This window comes from Equus przewalskii, chromosome 29 (genome assembly GCF_037783145.1).
Source record: "Equus przewalskii isolate Varuska chromosome 29, EquPr2, whole genome shotgun sequence".
Taxonomy (NCBI): domain Eukaryota; kingdom Metazoa; phylum Chordata; class Mammalia; order Perissodactyla; family Equidae; genus Equus; species Equus przewalskii.
This window is the reverse complement of record NC_091859.1, coordinates 5,034,624-5,057,083: the sequence shown is the minus strand read 5'-3', so window position 1 is coordinate 5,057,083 and position 22,460 is coordinate 5,034,624. Positions and strand designations below refer to the sequence as shown.

Genomic DNA, 22,460 nt, shown 5'->3' with positions numbered 1-22,460 from the left:
AATATTGCTTTTTTACAATGTTATTCTGCCTTTCTCTGTTTCTGTAGTTTATCCTTTTTTCCTCTCTACCACTTAACCTACCATCAGCGTTTAAAAACAGCCCCCAAATTCAAACCTATTTTATTCAGATATAATTTACATAGAATAAAATGTACCCATTTTAAGTATATAATTTGATGCATTTTGACAAATATATGCACTCATGTAGCTACCAGCACAATCAAGATAGAAAACGTTTCCATCAGTCCCCAGAAACCCTTGTGCCCTTTCCGCTTAATGTCTCCCCTTCCCCACTGACTCAGGTCTCTCCCAGGCAACAACTCATCTGGGTTCTGTTCACTGTCTATTGTTTTTGTCCATTCTAGAATTTCAGATAAATGCAATCATACAATATATACTCTTGTCTAACTTCTTTTGCTCAGCATATGTCGGAGATTGTTCCTTTTTATTGCTGGATACTATTCCAGTGTATGAATGAATATACTGCAGTTAGTTTATCTATTGATAGACGTTTTACTTGTTTTTAGTTTTTGGCTGTTAGAAATAAAGCTGCTATGAAAAATCCATGTACAAGTCTTTGAGTGGACGTGTTTCCATTTCTCTTGGATAAATACCTAGGAGTGGCTGTACTATTTTGCATTCTCATCAACAATATTTGAGAGTTGCAGTTGCTCTACATCCTGTCAAAACTTACATTGTCAGTTAAAAAAATTTTAGCCATTCTGGTGGTTGTCTGGTAGTATCTCACTGTGGCTTTTCATTTGCATTTCACTGATGACCAGTGGTATTGAGCCTCTTTTCATGGGTTTATTGGTCTTTTTAATCTTTTTTTTTTTTGTAAATTGTTTAAATATTTTGTCTATTTAAAATTTTTTTTTCTTCTCATTGACTTTTAAGAGTTCTTTGTGTAGTCTGGAACCTAGTTCTTTGTCATATATATGTATTGCGCGTATTTTCTTCTAGTCTGTGGCTTGCCTTTTCAATTTCTTAACTCTGTTTTTGAAGAGGAGAAGTTTTAGTTTTTATGAAGTTCAGTATTACTAATGTTTTCTTTCATGGCTTGTCTTTTTAAAAAATTTTTATTGAGGTTATGATAGTTTACAACCTTGTGAAATTTCAGTTGCACGTTATTGTTTGTCAGTCATATTATAGGTTCACCACTTTTTTTCATCCTTTGTGCCCACCGCTCCCTCTTCCCCTGGTAACCACTAATCTGTTCTTTTCATCCATGTGTTTGTTTATCTTCCACATTTGAATGGAGTCATACAGAGTTCGCCTTTCTCTACCTGGCTTATTTCACTTAACATAATGCCCTCAAGGTCCATCCATGTTGTGAATGGGACAATTTTATCCTTTTTTATGGCTGAGTTGTATTCCATTGTATATATATACTATATCTTCTCTATGCAGTCGATGGGCACTTATGTTACTTCCACGTCTTGGCTATTGTGAATAATGCTGCAGTGAACATAGGAGTGCATGGGTCTCTTTGAACTGCTGATTTCAAGTTCTTTGGATAGATAACCCAGTAGTGGGATGGCTGGGTCATATGGTATTTCTTTTTTTAGTTTTTTGAGAAATCTCCATACTGTTTTCCATAGTGGCTGCACCAGTTTACATTCCGACCAGGAGTGTATGAGGGTTCCTTTTTCTCCACAACCTCTCCAATATTTGTTATTTTTTGTTTTGGTTATTTTAGCCATTCTAATAGGTGTAAGGTGATATCTTAGTGTAGTTTTGATTTGCATTTCCTTGATGATGGGTATCTTTTCCTGTGCCTATTGGCCATCTGTCTATCTTCTTTGAGAAATGTCTGTTTATATCCCCTGCCCATTTTTTGATCGAGTTGTTTGATTTTTTGTTGTTGAGTTGTGAGTTCTTTATGTATTATGGAAATTAACCCTTTGTCAGATATATGATTTGCAAATATTTTTTCCCAGTTAGTGGGTTGTGTTTTTGTTTCAATCCTGTTTTCCCTTGCCTTGTAGAAGCTCTTTAGTCTGATGAAGTCCCATTTGTTTATTCTTGCTATTGTTTCCCTCATCTGAGAAGACATGGTGTCCGAAAAGATCCTTTGAAAACTGATGTCAAAGAGTGTACTGTCTATATTTTGTTCTAGAAGCCTTATGGTTTCAGGTCTTACCTTTAAGTCTTTGATCCGTTTTGAGTTTATTTTTGTGAATGATGTAAAAGAATGGTCTATTTTCATTCTTTTACATGTGGCTGTCCAGTTTTCCCAACATCATTTGTTGAAGAGACTTTCTTTTCTCCTTGTATCTTCTCAGCTCCTTTGTCGAAGATTAGCTTTCTGTAGATGTGTGGTTTTATTTCTGGGCTTTCAGTTCTGTTCCATTGATCTGTGTGCCTGGTTTTGTATCAGTACTGTGCTGTTTAGCTTACGATAACTTTGTAGTGTATTTTGAAGTCAGGGATTGTGATACCTCCAACTTTGTTCTTTTTTCTTAGGCTTGCTTTAGCAATTTGGGGTCTTTTTTTGCCCCATGTGAATTTTAGGATTCTCTGTTCTATTTCTATGAAGAATGTCATTGGGATTCTGACTGGGATTGCATTGAATCTGTAGATTGCTTTGGGTAGTATGGACATTTTAACTATGTTTATTCTTCCAATCCACGTGCATGGAATGTCTTTTCCATCTCTTTATTTTGTCATCAGTTTCTTTCAGGAAAGTCTTGTAGTTTTCATTGTATAGTTCTTTTACTTCCTTGGTTAAATTTATTCCAAGATATTTTATTATTTTTGTTGCGATTGTGAATGGGATTGTGTTCTTGAGTTCTCTTTCTGTTAGTTTGTTATTAGACTGTAGAAATGCTACTGATTTATGTAAGTTGTTTTTGTACCCTGCAACTTTGCTGTAGTTGTTGATTACTTCTAGTAGCTTTCTGATGGATTTTTTAGGATTTTCTCTAAGAGCATGTTGTCTGCAAACAGTGAGAGTTTCACTTCTTCGTTGCCTATTTGGATTCCTTTTATTTCTTTTTTCCTGCCTAATTTCTCTGGCCAAAGCCTCCAGTTCTATGTGGAATAAGAGTGGTGAGAGTGGGCACCCTTGTCTTGTTCCTGTTCTCAGAGGGATGGCTTTCAGTTTTTCCCCCTTGAGTGTGATGCTGGCTGTGGTTTTGTTATGTATGGCCTTTATTATGTTGAGGTACTTTTCTTCTATACCCGTTGTATTGAGAATTTTTATCTTAAATGGTTATTGGATCTTGTCAAATGCTTTCTCTGTGTCTATTGAGATGATCTTGTGGTTTTTGTTCCTCATTTTGTTAATGTGGTGGATCATGTTGATTGACTTGCGGATGTTGGACCATCCCTGTGTCCCTGGTATAAATTCCACTCCATCATGGTGTATGATCTTTTTCATGTATTGCTGTATTCGGTTTGCCAATATTTTCTTGAGGATTTTTGCATCTATGTTCTTCAGTGATATTGGCCTGTAATTCTCCTTCTTTGTCTTGTCCTTTTCTGGTTTTGGGATCTGGGTGATGTTGGCCTTGTAGAATGTGTTAGAAAGTGCTCCATCTTCCTCAATTTTCTATAATAGTTTGAGAAGGAAGGGTATTAAATCTTCCCTGAAGGTTTGGTAGAAATCTCCAGAGATGCCGTTTGGTCCTGGACTTTTATTTTTGAGGCATGATTTGTCTATTTAGTCTCCTAAGAAATTTTTGTCTACCCCCAATTTGTGATGGTTTTTCTCTCACATTTTATTCTAGAAGTTTTATAGAGTTGGCTTTTATATTTCACTCTGTGATTAATTTTAATTTTTGTGGTTAGTGTAAGAGTCAAAGTTTTTTTCTTTTAATGAATATATATTTTTTATTGAAAATATTTTTCTATTGGTGTTCCTTGACACTTGTTGAAAATTAATCAACCATATATGTGTGGTTCATTTCTGGGCTCCCTATTCTGTTCTGTTTATATATATGTGGTATGCCATTATCACACTCTTTTACTTTATTTTTATAATAAGTTCTGGAGATAGTGTAAATCCTCCAACCCATTATTGTTTTGAAAATATAAAAAAAAACTTTGCATAATTTACTCTCTTGCCCTTGTTGCTTGTGTTTGTGTAGGTGGTATTGATTTTTGTTTTTCATTTACTTGTTTTTCTTAGTTTCTGCTTTCAAAGATGTTGCCGCCCACAGGGGCCTTGTGCTTGGTCTTGTCCAGGGCAGACACTGTTTGTATTAAGGAGGATGTTAAGTACTCTGAGCTGGCGAGAGGGGATTAGGTAGTAGTCATGTTCTTGCTTTTCCTCACTCTCATGGGTAGTAAACAACTCTAGCTTCCAGTGGTACATAGGATTTTTGAGAAAGTCTGTAAATTGGGGTTGCAGTAGCAAAAGTGTGTACCAGAAGCCAAATGTTTAAATACCAAATCTGGAACTTGACAGGAAATGAAATTGTAACACTTTTCAACTGCTTTAAAATCATATCTTTCTTTTTCTCCCTCTCCTGTTTCTCTTTAACAGAAAGTCCTAGCCTTGGCTAAAACAGTCTTTTGCATATGTGAGAAGCTCTCATGGCAGTTGCCAAAATTGTAGTGTGTGCTTAGTGGGAACATGTTGATTGAAGAAATATGTTCTATACAGATTGTATTTAATTTCATTTCTGACCACATGTAAATAGAAGTAAAAAATCCTAAATTAATGTTTACCATTCTTGGTCTCTGAAAGGTACCCAGATGCTTTCATTTTTCTTCTTTTCTTAAACTGCCTTACTTTAGAGTAAAAATAATAGGAGAAAAGGTAAACGTAACAATTCAATTATGTATTGATTCTTACTTACCAAGTCAATAATATATATTCCATGTGTATTCCTTCTGATTAAATTGTGTGCATCGTAGACAGGGGTTTTATTTTCCATTTATTTTGTATTCCTTTTTCTTCACTTCTCACATACTGGAAAAGTTGATGGATCCTGATTATGTATTTTATTTAACTTGTATGAATGTGTCCTAGCCTATAGTAGAAATACATGTGTATTTTTTTCTTCCTACTGAAATCACATTTCTCCTTTGAAAGACGTTTCTAACCTTTGCACTTGACACAACTTAGAATTTTTGAAAACAGGTGGGCGATGAGGTAGCAGTGGGTTAATAGCTTCCCCTGTTTAAGTTGTTGGTATAGGCTGATTGTGGTCCAGGGCCTAAGAAGGATTGGTCATCACTCTGTGTCCGCTCTCGTGTTTGCTTTATAAAGACTGCAGTAGATTATAAGATCAGTCAGACAAATGGAACTGTCAGTCAGCTGCTGAAATAGATATTTTTAGATATGTCTCTCTTCTTAGTACTAATCATGCAGTTGACCACAAATCCTTCATTTGATGGTGGGTGAGAAGATATGAAGCAGGAGCTCCGGAGGAAGTGCCTTGGATAGTAAGATCCAGATTCAGACTAAAATTGAGGTAGAGATCATATTTCTGATTAAACACAGTTTTTTCTCTTTATGATTCTGATGAAAACCTGATCTTGCCTGATGTTCATATGATAGATCTTATTTAATGGAATTAAAACATGTAGGTGAATATTACACTATTGTTGTCTTTTTTTCTTATGATAGCATATATGATGTTTTATGTTGTAGACCTGACATTGATTTCACTTTTGTAAATTTATTTAAAAATATTTTCAAGTTAACTTTTATTTTGTTTTGTTATTCAGAGGTCTCCTGTTTTGTTAATAAATGGTTGAAATAGCATCTGTCCATTTAGGGATCTTTGGTTCAAGCAATGGGAAGCTTTGGCTAACTTAAATCAAATAATTTACCAGAATGATAAGCTCATATTCTCTGAGTTTTAGAAACAACAGACTCGAGCAGCTTCAGGGATTAGAGAGCAGGGAGCAATGGATAGTCTTTATGGAACCTCTGTTAGGAGAGAGAGTTCTTCTCTAATTGTTTTTCCGTTCATGTGATCACTCTGCTCATGATTCAGAGTGAGACAGATAGGGCCTGATTGGCCTACCTTGGGTTTATCACCCACTCTTTGGTAGGAGAAGGTGGAATACCAAGATGGCATGAATTGGAGGAAGGATGCTTTCCTCAAAGGAAGATCAAGGTGCATGTTATCACACAAAGGGGAAGTGGATGTGGACAGGTGGAAAAAGATCCACTACTGCTCTACAGAGGTTGACATAATATTTCTTTATCATAATATTCTAGGTTGACATAATATTTCCTTAATTTTATAATACAGTATTAACTATTTCTTGGCTGAGCCCAAACCTTTCAGCCTTTATAGATTTGTTGTGATCATAATATGGCATTTATGAAGTGCCCCTGAAGACTAGACTGCTTTACACTTCAATTGCTTTTCCACTGTCTTTTGTTCATACCCTTAAGTGAATGATTTAAACTATCTAGTCTTAATTGCTTTTAAGAATTTTTTCTAATTTCCTTTATTCAGTTAATGAATTTATTTTTCGGTAGTTGTTATGTGCCAGATACTGTGCAAGAAGGTGAGTTTCAAAAATAAATACCAGCTTCAGGCTTCCCACCTCCCCCCAGCTTCATTGGAATATAATTGACATATAACATTGTATAATTTTAAGGTGTACAATGTGATGATTTGATAGATGTATATGTTGTGAAATGTTTACCACAATAAGGTTAGTTAACACATCCTTTACCTCACATAATTACCACGTTGTGTTGTTGTGGTAAGAACCTTAAAGCTCTATTATCATAGCAACTTTTAAGTGTACACTTCGGGATTGTTAACTATAGTCACCGTGCTGTACATTACATCTTTGGAACTTATTTATCTTATACCTGGAAGTTTGTACCCTTTGAGCAACATCTCCCCATTTCTCCCACCCCTTGGCTCCTGGCAACCACCATTCTATGCTCTGTTTCTACAGAGTTCAGTGTTTTTAGATTCTTCCTATAAGTGAGGTCATACAGTATTTGTCTTTTTCTGACTTATTTTACTTAGCATGATGCCCTCAGGGTCCATCCATGTTGTTGCAAATGGCAGGATTTCTTTCCTTTTTATGGTTGAATAATATTCTATTATGTATATATATATATACACCACATCTTCTTTATCCATTCATCTTGGACATTAGGTCTTTTCCATATCTTGGCTGTTATGAATAATGCTGCAGTAAAAATGGAAGTGCAGGTCTTTTCAAGATAGTGATTTCATTTCCTTCAGGTAAGTACCCAGAAATGGAATTGCTGGATCATATGGTAGTTCTATTTTTTATTTTTTTGAGGAACCTCTGTACTTTTTCCCATACTGACTGTACCAATTTACATTCCCACCAACAGTGCACAAGCGTTCCCTTTTCTCCATGTCTTTGCCAGTATTTGTTCTCTTATTTTTTTGATGATGGCCATTTTAACAGGTGTGAGATGATACCTCATTGTGGTTTTGATCTGCATTTCCTTGATCATTAGAGGTGTCGATCACCTTTTCATGTACTTCTTGGCCATTTGTATGTCTTCTTTGGAAAAAGTCTATTCAAGTCCTCTGCCCATGTTTAAATCAGATTTTTTTTCTATTTAGTTGTATGAGTTTCTTACATATTTTGGATATTAATCCCTTATCGGACATAGGGTTCGCAGATATTTTTTTCTCATTCCATTGGTTGCCTTTTCATATTGTTGATTGTTTCTTTTGCTGTGCAGAAGCTTTTTAGTTTCATAAAGTCTTGTTTATTTTTGCTTTTGTTGCCTGTGCTTTTGGTGTCATATCAAAAAAATCATTGCCAAGATCAATGTCAGGGAGGTTCCCTATGTTTCCTTCTGGGAGTTTTATAGTTTCAGGCCTTACATTTAAGTCCTTAATCCATTTTGAGTTGATTTTTGTGTATGGTGTAGGAGAGAGATCCAGTTTCATACTTTGGCATGTGGCTATTCAGTTTTCCCAGTGCTATTTATTGAAGAGATTATCCTTTCCCTGTTAATATTTTTAGTTCTCATGTCAAATAATAGTTGACACTATGTATGGGCTCTCTGTTCTGTTCCATTGGTCTGTGTGTCTGTTTTGATTATTATAGCTTTGTAATATAGTTTGAAAAGAGGAAGTGTGATACCTTCAGCTTTGTTCTTCTTTCTTAAGATTGCTTTGGCTATTCTGGGTCTTTTGTGGTTCTGTATGACTTTTAGGATTGTTTTTTCTAGTTCTGTGAAAACTGCCATTGAAATTTTGGTAGGGATTGCACTGAATCTATAGATGGCTTTTGACAGTATGTACGTTTAACAATATTAATTCTTCTGATCCATGAACACAGGATATCTTTATATTTATTTGTGTCTTCTTCAGTGTCTTTCCTCAGTGTCTTATAGTTTTCACTGTATAGATCTTTCACTTCCTTGGTTCAATTTATTCCTAGGTTTTCTTATTCTTTTTGAAGCTATTGTAAATGGGGTTGTTTTCTGTGTTTCTTTTTCAAATATTTCAAAATTAGTGTATAGAAATGCAACTAATTTTTGTATATTGATTTTGCATCCTTTAACTTTACTCAATTTGTTTATTAGGTCTAATAGTTTTTTGGTGGAGTCTTTAGGATTTTCTATATACAAGATCATGTCATCAGCAAACGAAGACACTTTTGCTTCTTCCTTTCCAATTTGGATGCCTTTTATTTCTTTTTCTTGCTTAATTGCTCTGGCCAGGACTTTCAGTACTGTACTGAATAGGAGTGGTGAGGGAGCACCTTTGTCTTCTTCCTGATCATAGTGGGAAAGCTTTTAACTTTTCATTGTTGAGTATGATGTTAGCTGTGGGTTTGTCGTAATGGCCTTTATGTTGCTATATATATTCCTTCTATACCCAATTTGCTGAGTTTTTAAAAAATCTTGAAAGGATGTTGAATTTTGAATTTTGTCAAATGCTTTTCTGCATGTACTGAGATGATCATATGATTTTTGTCTTTCCTTCTATTAATGTGGTGCATCACATTTATTGATTTGCGTATGTTGAACTATCCTTACATCCCAGGGATAAATCCCACTTGATCATGGTGTATGATCCTTTTAATGTGCTAATGAATCCTGTTTGCTAGTATTTTGTTGTGAATTTTTACATCTATATTCATCAAGGATATTGGCCTGTAGTTTTCTTTTCTTGTGGTATCCTTAGCTGCCTTTGGTGTCAGGGCAATGCTAGCCTTGAAAATGAGTTTGGGAGTATTCCCTCCTCTTCATTTTTTTGGGAGAGTTTGAGAAGAACTGGTGTTAATTCTTTAAATATTTGTTAGAATTCACCTCTGAAGGTATCTGGTCCTTGGCTTTTCTTTGTTGGGAGTTTTTGATTATTGATTCAATCTTTTTACTCGTTATTGGTCTTTTCAGGTTTTCTGTTTCTTCCTGATTCAGACTTGGTAGGTAGCATGTTTCTAGGATTTTCTCCATTTCTTCCAAGTTGTCCAGTTTGTTGTATATATTGTTCATCATAGTCTCCTATGATTCTTTGTATTTCTGTAGTATCAGTTGTAGTGTCACTTTTTTCATTTTTGTTTTAGTTATTTGAATCTTCTCTCTTTTCTTCTTGGTAAGTCTAGCAAATATGTCAATTTCGTTTGTCTTTTCAGAAAACCAACTTAGTTTTGTTGCTCTTTGGCGTTGTTTTTGTATTTCATTTATTTCCTCTCTGATCTTTAGCTTCTTCCTTCTGCTAACTTTGGACTTAGTTTGTTCTTGTTTTTCTAGTTCCTTAAGTTGTAAAGTTAGATTGTTTATTTGAGATCTTTCATTTTTTTAAATTTAGGCATTTACCACTGGAAACTTACTTCTTAGCACTGCTTCTGCAGCATCCCATAAGTTTTGGTATGTTTTATTTCCATTTTCATTTATTTCAAGATATTTTTTGATTTCCTCTTTGACTCATTGGTCCTTCAGGAGCATACTGTATAATTTCCACATATTTGTAAATTTTCCAGTTTTCTACCTGTTGTTGATTTCTAGATTCATACAATTGTGGTTGGAAGCAATGTTTGGTATGATTTCAGTCTTTTAAAATTTGCTAAGACTTGTTTTGTGACCTAACGTATGATCTGTCCTAGATAATACTCCGTGTATGCTTGAGAAGAATATTCTATGCTGTGGATAGAATGTTCTGTATAGGTCTGTTAGGTCTATTTGGTCTAAAGTATAGTTCAAGTCCAGAGTTCTCTTATTGGTTTTCTGTCTGGATGATCTATCCATTGTTGAAAGTGGTGTTTTCAAGTCCCCTACTATTACTGTGTTGCTGTTGCTCTCTTCAGATCTGTTAGTATTTGCTTAATATATTTAGTTGCTCTGATGTTGGGTGAATATATATTTATAATTGTTATGGCCTCTTGATGAATTGACTCCTTTATCATGTAATGACCTTTGGCTCTTGTTATACTTTTTTTTTTTATTGAGTTATTGATAGGTTACAATCTTGTGAAATTTCAGTTGTACATTAATGTTTGTCAGTCATGTTGTAGATGCACCACTTCACCCTTTGTGCCCACCCCCCACCCCACCTTTCCCCTGGTATCCACTAAACTGTTCTTAGTCCATAATTTTAAATTCCTCATATGAGTGGAGTCATATACAGATTATCCTTCTTTCGCTGGCTTATTTCACTTATCTTGTTATACTTTTTGACTTCAAGTCTGTTTTGTGTGATAAAAGTATGGCTACACTGACTCTCTTTTGGTTTCCATTTGCATGAAATATCTTTTTCCATCTTTTCACTTGGAGCCTCTGTGTGTCCTTGAAACCAAAGTGAGTCTCTTATAGGCAGCATATAGTTGGGTCTTGTTTTATATCCATTCAGCTGCTCTGTGCCTTTTGATCAGAGGATGTAATCCATTTACATTTAAAGTAATTATTGACACATAGGTAGGGACTTACTTTTGCCATCTTGTTAATTATTTTCTGGCTGTTTTGTAGTTCCTTTCTGCCTCTCGTGCTTTCTTTGTTTGTGAATTGATGATTTTCTGTAGTGGTATGCTTTGATTCCCTTCTCTTTATTTTGTGTGTACCTTCTGTAGGTTTTTGTTTCGTGGTTACTCTGAGGATTACCTGAAATTTCTTACAGATATAACAGTTTATTTTAAGCTGATAACAACTTAACTTTGGTCTTATAAAAAACTGTGTTCTTTTTTTCCTTCTCCTTAACATTTTGTTTTTAATGTCACACTTTACATCTTTTTATATTGTATATCCATCTACAAATTATTGTAGCTATAGCTGGGTTTTTGTGTGTGTGTGTGAGGAATATTGGCCCCAGCTAATATCTGTTGCCAATCTGCCTCTTTTTGCTTGAGGAAGAGTGTCCTTGAGCCAACATCTGTGCCAGTCTTCCTCTGTTTTGCATGTAGGATGCTACCACAGCACGGCTGTAGTCTGAGCAGTGTGTACGTCTGTGCCAGGCATCCAAACCCATGAACCCCAGGCCGCCAAAGTGGAATGCGTGAACCTAACTACTATACCACTGAGCCAGCCCCCATAGCTATTTCTTAGTACTTTTGTCCTTCCACCTTTATGCTAGAGTTAAGTGGATAACTAAGTTAACTAAGTTAAGTGGTAACTAAGTTAAGTGGTTAAGAGTATTCTGAATCTGACTGTATACTTTCTTTACCAGTGTGGTGTTTATTTTGTAAGTTTTCATGTTACTAATGAGTGTCCTTTAGTTTCAGCTTGAACAATTCCTTTCAGCATTTCTTATAAGGTAGGTCTACTGGTGAAGAACTCCCTCAGCTTTTGTTTGTTTGGGGAAGTCTTCATCTTGCCTTCATTTCTGAAGGGCAGTTTTACTGGGTAAGGTATTCTTGGTTGACTGTTTCTTTCAGCACTTTGAATATATCGTATTCTCTCCTGGCCTGCAAGATCTTTGCTGAGAAATCCACTGATAGACTTATGGGGGTTCCCTTGTATACAAGAAATGCTTTTTCTCTCCTTGCTTTTAAAATTCTCTCTTTGTTTTTGATTTTAGACTGTTTTATTTTTGTGTGTCTTGGAGAAGATCATTTTGTATTGAAATTTTGGGATAACTTATTAGCTTCATGAACTTGGATGTCCATATTTCTCCTCAAGTTTGAGAAGTTCTTAGCCATTATTTCTTTAAGTTTTCTACCGCTTTCTCCCTCACTTCTCCTGCTGGGACTCCAGTAATGCACACCTTGTTTCTTTTAAGGGTGACCCATAAGACCCGTAGGTTTCTTCATTCCTTTTTTTTTCTTTTTGCTTCTTTAACTGGAAAATTTCAAAAGATCTGTCTTCAAACTCATGGATTATTTTTTCTGCTTGGTCTCATCTGCTGTTGACACTCCCTATTGAATTCTTTGGTTTAGTTATTGTATTCTTCAGCTCCAAAATTTCTGTTTGTTTTTTTTAAATAATGTTTTCTATCTCTTTGGTGAACATCTCATCCTGTTCTTGTATTGTTTTCCTGATATTGCTGAATTGTTTGTCTGTGTTCGCTTGTAGCTCTCTGAATGTCTTTAGAATGATTATTTTGAATTCTTTGTTGGGCAATTCCTGGATCTCCATTTCACTGGGGCCAGTTACTGGAAGTGTACTGTATTCCTTTGGTTGAGTTATGTTTCCCTGATATTTCGTGATCCCTGTAGCTTTGTGTAGGTGTCTGTGTATGTGAAGAAGCAGTCACCCCTTCCCAACTTTATGGATTAATTTCAGTAAGGGAAGATTTTCACCTGCAGGTGGGGCCATGCTGGAGCATACTGTGACTCTAAGTCTAGTGGTGCAGGGTGCCAAGTGCAGGAGCATGTGGCAGCACTGGGTCTGGAGGTGGCGTGGTGGCTCATTTGCTCAGGTCATTAGGGTTCATAGCACCAACAGTTGTGTGTTCCTTGGCTAGTACTGCGGGGAATCTGCAGAGGCTTCAAGGGCTGTTAGAGTCCTCAGTGCCACCTCCAGGTCCAGTGGCTAGGGTCCAGGGCAAGCACTATTAGTGGCCAGAGCTGGTGATGTGCACACACTCAGCTTCAGGGTCCAGCTTCAGGTGCCTGTGTAGTGGCAGTTGTGGTTGCAAATACGCATGTAATGGTAGGGCCCAGAGTAGGCAGCAAGGGCTGGAGCCAGCTGCGGGCACACTGACATCTGTGGGGGCTTGGGTCATTGGTGTGCACTACCATATGGCTGCTGCGTCTTGCCACGGGTGCATAGCGTCAGAGGCCAGTGATGGGGGTCAGGTCAGGCGCAGGCGCACAGCTGGAGGGGTTAGCTGCCAGTGAGCGAAGTGTACAGGCCACTGACAGAAGATAGGGTCTGATTTGGACCTGCAAGCAGCTCCAGTGGCCCCGGCTGTTGGTGTGCTCTTCCATGGCTGCATGTTCCACCCCAGGTGTACTTATGGCAGTGGAGTTTGGTGTCAGGCATCAGGCCAGTGGCATGCAAATGCACAGCTGGAGTGGGTAGTTCTGAGCATGCACATGGTAGTGGAGGTCAGCTGTGGGTGTCTGGGCTGACATTTTCCACTCTTGCAGCTGCAAAGGCCTGGGTTGGCTGCTGGTATGGTCCCAGGCTCCAGTAGAGGCAGATGAGGGGAAGGTGTGGGGAGGAACTCAGGCAAGTGGGTGTCACTGAAGGTAAATAACCGTGGGGCAAAAGCTGGTGAAATCTGCAGGTGGTCTGCAGCTGCTGTGCTGGCCGTTCGTTTTTTCAGTGGAGAAAGCTGCCAGGATCCTCTGCAGAGCAGGGCGCTGGGAGCAGTGGTCACTCCCACTGTGTGGCCAATATTGGTTACCTCCTGCTATTCTTTATTTTTCTTACTGTCTATATGTGTCAGCTCTGCCCGTCTCTGGGTGGGGTGAAATCAAAGCAGGTCCTTTGTGCAGTGCCCAGAAGGGCTGGGGAAGCTAATTGCTCACTCTGCTTTTCCTTTCCCGGCAAGGGGAACTTTTTCTAGCTAGGGATTTCCCTCTTGGTGCCAGGGGATGGATGATGTAGGCAAAATGAAGCTGTTTGCCTTCCCTTTTTGTGTGGTTATTCTCTGTTTTTTGGTTCCATTGTGTTGCTGAAGTCTTTTAAGTGGACTCCAGATCTCTCCCAAAGCTGTTTTCGTTCATGGATAGCTGTCTAATTGTTGGTCTTTGTGGGGAGACAGAGGCTGGGGGCTCCTATGCCACCATTTTGATGCTTGGATCTTTTTGAATGATGGTTAACTTTGATGTAGGAGGCATTCAGTAATTAAGACTGGACTTGACAAGGTGTGATTTATATGTAAAAAGATTCTTCAAATTGTTTAAAAGCAGATAGAAAAAGTTTGCTAATCACACCTCTCAGTAGACATTTGCAGAAATGGTTTTAGGAAAGGCTTGTGAATCACTGATGATTTGATCTATTATTAATGATAACATATAGCTCTACATGAAATGTTATGAGGTGTTGTATTTGACAGTAGCTAAGTAGATGGGGATGAACAGACTGTTGGAAGATAATTCTCTGTTGGTGTCTTGTGTTTCTGCATGTCTTGCAAATAAAGCACTAACTGCCTTTTGTTCTGGACTTTTTTTCAGGGATATTTGGGTAGTGATTAGCCCTGGAAGACAGAGATAGTGTCTTCCTCCTGAGGAAAGGGTAGGCATGCTTGCTGCCCATTATAAAAAATATGGGCTTCCTAAGCTCAGAGTTCTTCTCCTGTATTGCTTCTGTAGAACCCACTGCTTCTGTAGACATCCATCTGGGCTCGTGCACGTGGCTCCCTTGGGGCTTGGTGTGGATAACTGGAAAATGCAGGAAAACAAATTGTAAACATTTAGGAGGATTCTCTAAATTGATGGCTTTGCAAGTGTTTTTAAGCTTTGCTTCATTTTAAAGAACTAACACTAGAGATCTCAGACAATGTATTATAGCTGTGGTTTAAGCAAGAAAGATGATGCTTAACTCTAATCTGTAGATCCATAGTCAATGAAAATGCCATTCTATCAAAAGATTGGACGTGTGTGTGTAATAAAATATTTAAGATATATAAATATTGCTTTGATTACCTACTTGAACTGATTTCTTTTTTTTGAGGAGCTGACTGTGCTGGTCATGTAAGGGTAAAAAAAGTTTTAACTGAATTTGAAAAAACTTAGAAAACTGTAGTGTGTTTTATTGATCTTTTGTGGTTATTGTCAGCTGCCTCACATTCTTTTTTCCCCTTTAATATGTTACTTTGAAGACAGGTCCTAGTATGGACCTTAAAGTTGAGACGGATGGTACCTTACAATTTATATTCTTCTGCATTGCAGTGGTTATGTCAGCAATATTTAGACAAGTGGTAAAACTGCTGGCTGTTAGATTGTAGAATGTTAGAGTTGTAAGGAATCTGGGTAATGTCCATTTTAGCTTCATAATCTTGCTTATGAGGAAACCGAGGCCCAGAGATAAAAAATAGTTTGTCTAGATACCAACGCAATACAAGAGATCATAAGAGAATACTATGAAAAACTATATGCCAACAAATTGAACAACCTGGAAGAAATGGACAAATTCCTAGACTCCTACAATCTCCCCAAACTGAATCAGGAAGAAATGGAGAATCTGAATAGGCCAATCACAAGTAAGGAAATAGAAACGGTAATCAAAAACCTCCCCAAAAATAAGAGTCCAGGACCAGACGGCTTCTCTGGAGAATTCTACCAAACATTCAAAGAAGACTTAATACCTATTCTCCTCAAACTGTTCCAGAAAATTGAGAAAGATGGAGAACTCCCTAACACATTCTATGAAGCCAACATCACCCTGATCCCCAAACCTGACAAGGACAACACAAAGAAGGAGAACTACAGGCCGATATCACTGATGAACATAGATGCAAAAATCCTCAACAAAATTTTGGCAAACCGATTACAGCAATACATCAAAAAGATTATACACCATGATCAAGTGGGATTTATACCAGGGACACAGGGATGGTTCAACATCCGCAAGTCAATCAACGTGATACACTACATCAACAAAATGAAAAACAAAAACCACATGATCATCTCAATAGATGCAGAGAAAGCATTCAACAAGATCCAACACCCATTTATGATAAAAACCCTCAGTAAAATGGGTATAGAAGGAAAGTACCTCAACATAATAAAGGCCATATATGATAGACCCACAGCCAACATCATACTCAATGGACAAAAACTGAAAGCCATCCGTCTGAGGACAGGAACAAGACAAGGGTGCCCACTTTCACCACTCCTATTCAACATAGTACTGGAGGTGCTGGCCAGAGCAATTCGGCAGGAAAAAGAAATAAAAGGAATCCAAATAGGTAACGAAGAAGTCAAACTCTCGTTGTTTGCAGACGACATGATCTTATATATAGAAAACCCCAAAGAATCCACAGAAAAACTATTAGAAATAATCAACAACTACAGCAAAGTAGCAGGGTATAAAATTAACGTGCATAAATCAGTAGCATTTCTATACACTAACAATGAACTAACAGAAAAAGAACTCAAGAACTCAATCCCATTCACAATCACAACGAAAAGAATAAAATACCTTGGGATAAACTTAACCAAGGAAGTGAAGGATCTATACAATGAAAACTACAAGACTTTCTTGAAAGAAATTGACGATGACATAAAGAGATGGAAAGACATTCCTTGCACATGGATTGGAAGAATAAACATAGTTAAAATGTCCATACTACCTAAAGCAATATACAGATTCAATGCTATCCCAATCAGAATCCCAAGAACATTCTTCACAGATATTGAACAAACAATCCTAAAATTCATATGGGGCAACAAAAGACCACGAATTGCTAAAGCAATCCTGAGCAAGAAAAACAAAGCCGGTGGAATCACAATCCCAGATTTCAAAACATACTACAAAGCTACAGTGATCAAAACAGCATGGTACTGGTACAAAAACAGGTCCACAGATCAATGGAACAGAATTGAAAGCCCAGAGATAAAACCACACATCTGTGGACAGCTAATCTTCGACAAAGGAGCAGAGGGCCTACAATGGAGAAAAGAAAGTCTTTTCAACAAATGGTGCTGGGAAAACTGGACAGCCACATGCAAAAGATTGAAAATTGACCAGTCTTTTTCACCACACACCAAAATAAACTCAAAATGGATGAAAGACCTAAAGATTAGGCCTGAGACAATAAGTCTTTTGGAAGAGAATATAGGCAGTACACTCTTTGACATCAGTTTCAAAAGAATCTTTTCGGACACTGTAACTCCTCAGTTGAGGGAAACAATAGAAAGAATAAACAAATGGGACTTCATCAGACTAAAGAGCTTCTTCAAGGCAAGGGAAAACAGAATTGAAACAAAAAAACAGCTCACTAATTGGGAAAAAATATTCACAAGCCACTTATCCGACAAAGGGTTAATCTCCATAATATACAAAGAACTCACACGGCTTAACAGCAAAAAAACAAACAACCCGATCAAAAAATGGGCAGAGGACATGAACAGACATTTCTCAAAAGAAGATATGAATATGGCCAATAGACACATGAAAAGATGTTCATCATCGCTAATCATCAGGGAAATGCAAATCAAAACTACACTAAGATATCACCTTACACCCGTTAGATTGGCAAAAACATCCAAAACCAAGAGTGACAAATGTTGGAGAGGTTGTGGAGAAAAAGGAACCCTCCTACACTGTTGGTGGGAATGCAAACTGGTACAACCACTATGGAAAACAGTATGGAGATTTCTCAAAAAGTTAAAAATAGAAATACCCTATGACCCAGCCATCCCATTACTGGGTATCTATCCTAAGAACCTGATATCAGAAATCTCAAGAGTCCGTTGCACCCCTATGTTCATCGCAGCATTATTTACAATAGCCAAGACGTGGAACCAGCCTACATGCCCAGAAACTGATGATTGGATAAAGAAGATGTGGTATATATACACAATGGAATACTACTGAGCCATAAAAAAAGACAAAATTGGCCCATTCACAACAACGTGGATGGACCTCGAGGGTATTATGTTAAGCGAAATAAGCCAGTCAGACAAAGACGAACTCTATATGACGCCACTCATAGGTGGAATTTAGTATATTGATATGGAGATCTGATCGGTGGTTACCAGGGAAAAGGGGGGGTGGGGGGAGGGCACAGAGGGGGAAGTGGTGTACCCACAACATGACTAACAAAAATGTACAACTGAAATCTCACAAGGTTGTAATCTATCATAACATTAATAAAAAAAAAAAATAGTTTGTCTAAAGGTCCACAGCTAGTTCTTAGTAGAGGCGCGGAATTGAAATGAGGTTTACTGATATTCTTTATATCTCATCATGCTCCATTACACCAGGGAAAGTGAATGCCTCAGGAATGGATGTAGGGATGAAACAGTTTGTGGCAAGGTCTCCCAGTATTTGGTATAGTGGTGTGAGATGACTTTAACCAGTACATTGCTGAACGTTTTTAATTTTTAAAGTTATGCATTATGTCTGTTAGACAAAATGGGACTTATGGCTCAAACCAGTAAATTCATGAATTTTATTAGAAAAGGCTAATTAAAGTTAAAATAAAGGTGAATAAACAAAATTAAGTAAATAACTGTGCTAGTAGTACATGGCAAAAATTGTGAATTTGGTGCACCAATGACTATTGAGAAATACTGATATAGAGAAAAATAGTCAGATTCATATCTGGCAGCATATGGCTGTTGGAGAAACATTCAATTCTGTTGTGCTATATATTGGTGAATAGGTACCAATGATTTAATTGAGTATTTGCCTATTAATGTTAATATTTTGTTTAACGTATACATCTCTTTTCTCCTCTTGGGTTATTTAAAATATCTGTCATCACAGTGAGACATGTAGTACTCTTTGGCTACGCCAGAAGTTTGTTTTGAGGTTCTTTGAACTCAAATTGAAGTAGGATATATATGAACAGTTAGCAATGATGGAAGGCAGAATAAATAAGCTTTCACAAAAAAATTGATGTACAATTTATATTCACTAAAGTGCACAAATCATAAGTGTATAGCTCAGTGAATGTTTATGTGTGTATACACCGGGGTTTCCACCACTCAAGTCAAGATAGAGGACATTTCCAGCCCCCAGTAGGCTCTCTCATGCCCTCTTCCTGTCAATAACTCCCCCTCCAAGGATAATCACTTATTCTGACCAATTCTTCTTAAGCTCCTAGAACTGTGGTTGACACTTAGTAAGTGCTCAAAAATATTAGTTTAATAAATGAATGAGGTCTTAAGACCTTATATGCTTCAAGGGATTCTTTGTACATTAGAATTACTAACTTTGTAGCTTGTTTTCCCTTTATAGTGTTTATTTTTTTCCCTTTATAATTTTTTTAAAATGTTTAAAATGTTATTACATTTGGCCATTTTTCTATATTTCTTGTGCTCCCTCAAAGATAAGTTATTTCTTCATGCAGTAGGTAAATATTCCATTTTCAATTCCCCCTTCATAATATGACCTAAAATGTTTGTCTTATTTGATCTGCAGTTAGTTTTGTTGTGGTTCTAAACTGCTATCTGTTTTCCAATTTGAGAGTAGACATTTTAAAGTTCAAATAAATCAAGTATTGGGTTAGGACCTTGTCCATGTACCTTAATTATATCACATTTTTTTTCATGTGTTATAGTTGGATTTTACTTAGGCACTTTTTTACTCTTTTAAAACTTTGAGTTTTAAACTAGTTAATTTGGGGGCAGTCCTTAAGAAGCAGCAAAGTCATAGTCTAATTTAGTTAAAAGATTAAAGATTTAACCTATTAATATGAAGGGCAGGGTCATTTGCTCACAAATGAGACAAGAGATTATCAAGCTTAAATGATTCTCTGAATAACTAGTGCATCATGGAAAGGGATCTCAATGCCACTATCATTGATTAATTTCTAAACAGAACTAGACAAATTTCTCGTCTTTGAGGAAGGTTGATATCTCTTGAACCTGATCTCTAATTATGCTATTTCTAAATAGGAAAAATTTATACCACTTTTTTCCCTCCCAAATTAAAAAAAAAATTGTGGTAAAATACACATAATACAAAATTTACCGTCTTAACCATTTCTAAGTGCTGTTCAGTACAAGTTCAGTGCTGTTAAGTACATTGATATTGTTGTGCAGCCATCACCACTGTTCATCTCCAGAACTGTTTTTGTCTTGCAAAACTGAGACTCTGTATCATTAAACAATAACTCCTGTTCCCCCTTCCCCTAGCTCCTGGCAACCACCGTTCTACGTTGTTTCTATGGTTTTGACTAGGCTAGATACTTCCTATAAATGGAATCATACAGTATGTGGTTTTTTGTGACTGGCTTATTTTACTTAGCATAATGTCCTTAAAGTTCATCCATGTTTTAGCATTTGTCAGAATTTCCTTCTTTTTTAAGGCTGAATGATATTCCACTGTATGTTTATACCACGTTTTGCTTATCTGTTTATCCATCAATCGACACTTCCACATTTTAGCTATTGTGAATAATGTTGCTATGAACATGCATGTACAAATACCTATTTCAAAACTCTGCTTGCACTTCTTCTGGATATATACCCAGAAGTGGAGATGCTGGATCATATGGTAATCCTATTTTTAACTTTTTGAGGAACCACCATACTGTTTTCCACAGCATTTGTACCATTTTACATTTCCACTGACAGTGCACAGTGGTTCCAGTTTTCCACAACCAGTTTTTTTTTTTTTTTTAAATATTTTCAACTTTTTTTTTTTTTAAAGATTTTATTGTTTTCCTTTTTCTCCCCAAAGCCCCCAGGTACATAGTTGTATATTCTTCGTTGTGGGTCCTTCTAGTTGTGGCATGTGGGACGCTGCCTCAGCATGGTTTGATGAGCAGTGCCATGTCCGCGCCAGGATTCGAACCAACGAAACACTGGGCCGCCTGCAGTGGAGCACGCGAACTTAACCACTCAGCCACGGGGCCAGCCCCTCCACAACCAGTTTTTAATGTACTTATTTTGATAGAAACATTAGTCTTGTTATTTACACTCCTTTACAGTCACAGCATGTTTGCATAATTAGGACTTGAGTTTTGGCTGCTGTGAAAACCCAAGGTATATGTTATGAACAGTTAAGGTTATTATCATTCACACTATGTTAGTGTTGATTTAGTGGGTGTAAGAAAGATTTGGACCCTGTCATTGGATTCCTAAAGTACAAGAAATGCTTTTAGGAAGAAAATGGCAGATAAATAAGGTGATGGAAAGAAATTCTTTGCCTTTGCTATCCAATGCATTATTCTTTTGAGAGCTTTCTTGTTCTAGAGCAGAGGATGTCACAGTTGTGCCCGCTCTAATTGCTTCCCTGCCGCCTTACCCTATGGTGACTAGGAGAAGCAGGACTGAATGGATCCTCACCAATGGTCTATTTTCATTTCTTAAAAAGGTCCAATTAGTAGCATGTTTAAATGTGAGTTGTGAAATTCAAAATACGCAAACTTGAGTGAAATAGGGCTGTTCTTATATTGACTTAATTTTTTTTCCTCCTGTCCTTCCATCATCTCATTATCACTAATGTAATAGATCTACTATGCAATATGTGGTGCTGCTGGAAACATAGAAAGATATATGAGTGGCCCCCTACCTCAGGGCTTATACATACTCTCTGCTTGGAATATGTTTCTTGCCATTCTTTGTTTAGCTAACTGCCACTCATTCTTCAGGGCTCAACTTAAAACATCACTTCTTATGAGAAGCTTCCCATGACCTCATGGACTCTACATGAGGTCATGGACCATGTGTAGTTTGTGCACTTTGGGTCTCTAGAGGGTAGCATGATGCCTGGCACTTATCAGGCACTCATTAATTTGTATAAACTCACTCTTATCTTTAGATCTAAATCCAAAAGAGCTTTGGATCTAAATGAGAGAGATGGATACACAAATATTTAGAAATACAGTGTGATCACTTCTGTACTGGAAGCATTTTAAGGGCACAGAGGAGGAAACAGCTACACTAAAGGAGAAATGAAGTCCATTTGCTCCTGTCCCTTTTTAGAACTAGTATGATGTTAGTATGTATCTTTCAAGTTCATTCATTCATTTAAAATATTTGGGGTATCTGTTTATGCCAAGAAGTTCATAACAAAGCTTTCCAAAAAATTAAATTACACGTATTTTGGATCTTATAGCCTTTTGTTTAGAGTTGTTGTCTTTGAGATGTTTTATAGGATGGTGTGTGGGAGATAAGTGGGAGGGGAAACTGATTCTTTTTCCTGGTGGGTTTTTATTAAATAATAAGCTCTTTGTATGCCATTTTGATTTTTGGGGTTCTTGAAGCCAAATATTTAAAATTTACCATTGTCATCTATCTCAGCAAATATAACCTGTTTGTATTATATGTGCAATTATAGTGATATTCTTAAAACAGTTAGTTTAAGTACCAGGTGATGGAAGAATATAAGTGAATGAATACATTGATAAATAATATTTATGTTAAAAATTTGTAATGGACATTTGATAAAATTATTAATTTACCTTTATTATTAAAATTTCATTTGTAAGTAATTAGCGTAAATATATTCAGGAACTTGCCTGAAATTTTAAAATTATAAT

At 36.8% G+C, this 22,460-nt stretch overlaps 1 protein-coding gene and 1 long non-coding RNA gene across 11 annotated transcripts in view; one reads left to right on the top strand and one right to left on the bottom strand.

Moving 5' to 3' along the window:
* The window catches only part of OSBPL8 (oxysterol binding protein like 8), a 196,096-nt gene that overhangs the window by 19,350 nt on the left and 154,286 nt on the right, over positions 1-22,460 (top strand). The window lies entirely within an intron of this gene.
* LOC139080305 (uncharacterized) lies at positions 12,319-20,067 on the bottom strand. Its single transcript, XR_011534710.1, has 2 exons — positions 19,946-20,067; positions 12,319-14,682 (listed from the first exon to the last, which is right to left on the bottom strand). It is a non-coding gene; the product is annotated as an uncharacterized lncRNA (long non-coding RNA).